Below are 6,000 nucleotides of genomic sequence, written 5' to 3'. Positions count from 1 at the left end.
AACATTTTTCTTTTTGTAGAAGTGAAATAATCTGCCAGAGGATCTAGAACCTTTTCATAAATATTAAAGAACTACTGACTAAAACTAAACTCTTATATCTTATTGAAAAATTACTTGTAAGTTAGTTTTGTCTTAAGAAACTAGACCAAAAATACTTGATAAGAATTTGTGTTTTTACAGTGTGAAGGTGAACCTTTTCTACCTTCCACTTAATTTTATTGTTGACGTTTCTGTTTGAACACAGAAAAACGTTAATACAAAACCAACCTAAAACTCTAATAATTACTTTTATTGACACTAAATAAAATAAAAGACTTTAATCAATAAATGGAAGATGTTGATTTTTTTTTCCATGTTATTTTCTCTAATTTAAAACATTTAAGTGAGAAAAACAAATCTTTTCTGTATCCAATGCCACTGGATATGAATTCATTAGTTATACCTCAACTAATTAATATTAACTTTAATATTTTACATTTTTGGAAAACATTAGATTTGAGTTTTTGCAGTGTACCTGCGCTATATAAGAGAAAAAAAATCCTCTGATGCTCAGAGAGATATTTAGAATTTACTTAAATAATTTATGAGCAGTTATTTTACTTAAAAAAAGAAACAGTTTTTTTTTTTTTTACAGTTTTAACCCGCTTATGTGTTAAATATTTTTGTTCTTTGAGCTTCAGTGTTTGTTTTTGTGCTTTTTTTCTGACAACATGAATATAAGTGAATATTTTCATGGCGTTCTTTTCATTGTGTTTATTCCTCCCGTTGTTTTCCTGTAGACAGTATTTCTGTGAATCTCTGATGATTTATTTGTTTAAAGTTTTGTAGCCTTTTTTCCGTTTTTGAAGACGTTCCATCTTCCTTTTTGTTGTCAGTTTTTATGTTTTGCTAACATTAAACCTTTTTAAGTTTTACTTTGTTTCCTGTGTCACTTCCTGCTTTTAACACTGTTTACTGTCTTTAATCACCATGTTGTGTTCATCAGTGTCTTTCTAACCTTTTGAAGCCAATTAGTGTCTTCGTTTAGTGATTTTGTGTCTTTTTGGACCCGTGTTGCTGCTTTGTGTTGTTATAGTTGCTTTGTATCTTTTTGTGACATTTTCTTACTTTGCGTCTGTTTATAATCTGGAGTTTTAGTGAATTTCCATGTTAATTTGTGTCTCCATGTTGCAGATTTCTGGATACTTTGTGTTATTTTGTTAACATTGTGTCTTTGTTTTTACTCGTTTTCTGTATTTTCAGAAATTGTGTCATTTTGTGGACNGCCTGACAGAAAAGTCCACGAAGAAAAACAAAATAAGATAGTTAAGATAAAATTTAAGACCTGAGATTCTTCTATTTAAGGCCAAATTACATATTTTCAAATGAATTTAAGACATTTTAAGGATGTGTGGGCAGACTTTCTTGGAACCTTTAATTCATAATCTACCTCTTTAAAAGTAAGTGACCCTCCACATTAAGAGCTCAGAAGATTTCTAAATCCAGGTATTCAGGTGTTCAATCCGATTGATCAGAGCTCAAACGTATCAATCCCAGTAGCTACTGGTCTGGGAACTGGTCCAGACCTGCCTGGAGAAGATCTGAGTTTAAACTGTGAAGGAGTTCAGTAAATCTCTAAAACCTTAAATAAACGGCTTCCGACACAAATTTAAACTCTTAAATCCTTTCCACAGATAATCTAACGACCCCTAATCTATGAGGCATCAACTCCTCAACTTCAGATTAACTTCCAGGCCTTTGACTCGCCGCTGATGCTGACTGGCATGGCGGATCAGAGTCTCCAGCAGCGCTGGCCGCCTCACGTCGCTGTGGCGACTCTCCGCTGTCACCCGGTCGGGATTTAGAGATCTCTGAAAGGAGGCAATTTCAGATTATCGCGTCCCGATCGGTGTTGTCGTTAATCTCCCCGAGCGCCGTCCGTATGCAACTTTAATTTGGGCACTTCAAGCAGCGGAGGGGATAAAGATAGCTTTTGAAGATTGCTTTTCATGTTGGCTGTGCACATCTGAGCATTTAAGTGCAGCAGAAAGAGATCCGGACGCTTTTTTTATTTATTTTTGTGGAAGAAAAATTAAAAAATGGGAGTCAGTCAGCTTGAAGAGGCTGGAAAACGGCGGCGTTGGAGCCAATTTCCTGCTATTGTTTCACACTAAAGAGATAAACACTTTCTGCCTATCAGAGCATCTTCTATATTTATACTTTTAGAATATCAAAAATACAGTAAGAGATTATTCTTTTCATGATATTATCAACCCTCCATTTTGTGCTCCACCTCTGTTCCTTAGATTTATTTTTTTTTGTATTTCTTGACTAATGCAACTTATATACTCCTGAAATTCCAGTACATTATAAGCATTAAACTGTTTTAGAACCAAAAAACACAAAAAATTTGTATTTTCTTACAAACATCAGCCAATATTTATGTAAAGTTGGGATGTTTTCCTTTGATCATAAGGAAGAAAACAATAAAACATGAATAAATTAATGGGAATGTGTTTTAAAAATGTGTTTTGAATGGAAGTCATCACTAAAAGTGCCAAATTTAAATTTAAAAGCCAAATGGTTTAAACAAAACATTTTCATTTCATTATTTTGAACCAAATCTTTCTCAAATAATGAGATTTCAGTCGGCTCAGTCCTTTCAGACGGAACCGTTTTAGGGCCTCCTGTCACTTTAAATCCAAATAAAATCCAAACAGATGCACAGTTATACAATGGTACATCTTTGAAAAGCATAAATGGAGCCTCCTGCACAAATACCAAGAATGCAGCAAGTGGTTTCTGGATGGTAAGTCAACAACAAAATACTTCTTTTTCAGCAGCCATTGTACATGCATAGAGCGGTAAAACCAGCTGGTCAAATGTATTGGAGCTCAGCCTGGGATGCTAGGTAACAGGGCGGAATTCTGCATCGGTGGCTAGATAACGGCGCAACCGTTGAATGTGATTGGGCAGTCCTCAAATTCAAATTCAAAAAAACTTTATTGATCCCAAAAGGAAATGAAATGTAGTAACTGGAATTAATTCAAAATCCTTCTAATCATTTTGAAACGGCTCATTTTCCAGACACCAAAAAGCATCAATATATTGCAAAAATCGGCTGGGTGACTTTTTTTCTTTTTTTTCTTTTTAGCATTGGGCTGCAGTAGAAACCCAAATGGAAGGACAAAGATGTGAACTTTCTATAGTAGGTCCCCTTTCTGGATAAAATATTAATTTCCATCAAAGCATCCAAAACTACGCTACATTAACAAGCCAAGAGCCGATGGAGGAACCAGGAGGGTTACCAGCTTCATTCCTCCCTGCCTCCATGTTCCACAGCATCTGTAGTTAAACGGCTCTCCTCCAAACCTACAGCTCACCCGGGCCGCGTCGCAAACGCTGCGGCGCTCTGAAACGACTGCGGCGTTGGAACCGGCGCCGCTCGTTACGGACCGACGGGTCGCTCCGATCGTTGCAGCAAAGCGTCCCCGCGGCTTCTTTGTGACTTATGAGAGTGGACCGGGTCCAAGCGCCTGCGGCCTTCCTGTTTATTTGCAGCGACGGCGCAGGTCGATGGCGGCGGCGGCGTGGGGTCCGGCGGATCCAGCTGAGCTCGTGTAAACACCCACCCCGGGAGCGGCGCTGAAAGTGGCTATTTTTCTCCAGTGAGAGGATTTTAAAACAATTTTACTGCTCATTGTTTTTAACCCAGAACCAGCCTCTTAAAAACGTCGGACAATCCGGCGATGCGACCCCTCGAGTGCTTTGTGTATGCGGTTCGACTAAACAGTCCTGTGTTATGGCTCGTCTCGCTGCGACTCGTATAAACTAGTGAACTTTCTGTCCAACGGCTCCCTGACGCTTCTCTAACTTCAAGATGTTCAGGAGCCAAACTGCACTTTACTGCAGGCCTCAGAGAGCCTCGGCTTCCTGTGCTAAAGGCTGCAAAATGATATTAAAATGATGTTAAAGGCTCTGGGATTACTTACATATTCATATCCAGTGGCATTAAAAAGTATTTCCCCTTACAGAAAAGATTCCCTTATTTGGTCGCTGGGAAAAAAGAACAAAAACCAACATTTAAACTGAAAGAGCAGTAAAATTTACCACATAAACTAGTAATAAATTATTTCAGCTTCATCTCTTTGAATCTTCTGAGGATTTTTCTCTTACTATATAGTAAATTATTGCAAGTACACTGCAAAAACTCTCATTTTTACCAAGTATGTGTGTCATGTGCAAACATTGTAGTAATGTTGAAAAAAGACAAAACTAACTTAGAAGTAACTTTTCATCAAAACATAGGAGCTCGACTCAGAACTTCTATTTGTTTTTTCACACTTAAATGTTTTAAAATAAGTCAAATAAAAACAATTATTAAATGTCTGGAAAATTTCAGAGTAATTTCAGTAAAGTCAATAACATTAATATTAGTTTTAGCGTTGTTCTGTTTTATCAGTATTCAGGTTTTTCTATATTCATGAACAAGAAAATTAGGTGGAAGGTAGAAATGGAAAAAACAAAAAAGTCTGACCAAGTATTTTTCTCTAGTTTTTAATGCAAATATCTTACTACAAAATGAAAAAGTTATAGTTCTACTAGAAAACTAATCTGCCAGTGAACTAATAATTTATAATCAATATTAAGGAATTATTTACATAAAACAAGCTCTCATATCTTGCTGAAAATGTTTTTCTAAGTTAATTTTCTTTTATTTAAATGTACTCAGATATTTGATTAGAAACTAGACTAAAAGTGTTTGGTAATATTTTGTGTTTTTGCAGTGTATTCTGTAAAACTAACACTTTGTTCAAGAGATCTCATGAACTAAATGTCTCTTTTCTCAGTAAAATATTCCTAATAAAAACTCACAGCTTGAATAAATCTGAGGTTTTAGAGAGAATAAAAAACTTTCCAGCCGAGCTGCTCATCATTTTAATCAGGTTGAGTTGCTGCGCTTTAATTTGTGCTAGAAAACATTAGATAATGAGTGTTCAGCCTGAACCGTCTCCCTGTCACTCTGGACCTGCAGCGTCTTCATCCGGACACGTCTCCAGCCCAGCTTACGTAAAATGGCCGCCGTTCTGTTTGTCAACATGACACTGGGCCGATCCGAGGGGAAAACCCGCTTATTCGCTGCGACAGAACCGGGACGGCGGCGACGGCGGCGGCTTGGAGTTCTGGGGAAACGCGGGCAGCGGTTTGAGTGTTGCCACCATGTGATAGCTTCTCCAGGCTGCCTGTGAACTTTGACCCCCGCTCCCAGAGAGAGGGTTGGGGGGGAGCGGGATCCGGGCCAGGGGTCAGAGAAATGTCCCAACAGCAAAGTCTAACCTCGTTTCGCCGCGGCGGACAAACAGAAGCAAACAGTTCGGGCCGCGTGTTCTGCAAAGTCGAAAGGCCAAACCAGTGAAGATGGCCGACTTTGGGGCTTCTTCCAGAGCGCCACGGCGTTTCCGTAGGCGACGGCGGCGTCGGGCGCTCAACACCAAACAGGTCGCTCTGATCTCACAAACTACTGCTGCACTTTACACTGCAAAACCACAACAGATAGGAGACAATAAACCCTGAAAAATACAGATTATTTCCCTTCTAACAAAACATTTTTCTTTTTGTAGAAGTGAAATAATCTGCCAGAGGATCTAGAACCTTTTCATAAATATTAAAGAACTACTGACTAAAACTAAACTCTTATATCTTATTGAAAATTACTTGTAAGTTAGTTTTGTCTTAAGAAACTAGACCAAAAATACTTGATAAGAATTTGTGTTTTTACAGTGTAAAGGTGAACCTTTTCTACCTTCCACTTAATTTTATTGTTGACGTTTCTGTTTGAACACAGAAAAACGTTAATACAAAACCAACCTAAAACTCTAATAATTACTTTTATTGACACTAAATAAAATAAAAGACTTTAATCAATAAATGGACGATACTGATTTTTGTCCATGTTATTTTCTCTAATTTAAAACATTTAAGTGAGAAAAACAAATCTTTTCTGTATCCAATGACTCTGGA

General features: G+C 37.5%; 1 long non-coding RNA gene across 1 annotated transcript in view; it reads right to left on the bottom strand.

The window, feature by feature from the left end:
* Nucleotides 1-1,353: 1,353 nt before the first annotated feature.
* LOC107838239 (uncharacterized) overlaps nt 1,354-6,000 on the bottom strand; it is a 50,766-nt gene continuing 46,119 nt past the window's right edge. The window contains exon 5 of the long non-coding RNA XR_001664309.1: nt 1,354-1,848. This is a non-coding gene — a long non-coding RNA (uncharacterized LOC107838239). The remainder of the gene's footprint in view (nt 1,849-6,000) is intronic.

This window comes from Poecilia formosa, unplaced genomic scaffold (assembly GCF_000485575.1).
Source record: "Poecilia formosa unplaced genomic scaffold, Poecilia_formosa-5.1.2 Scaffold229, whole genome shotgun sequence".
Classification (NCBI taxonomy): Eukaryota; Metazoa; Chordata; class Actinopteri; order Cyprinodontiformes; family Poeciliidae; genus Poecilia; species Poecilia formosa.
Note: the sequence above shows the minus strand (reverse complement) of the source record. Positions and strands in the feature narration are given on the sequence as shown.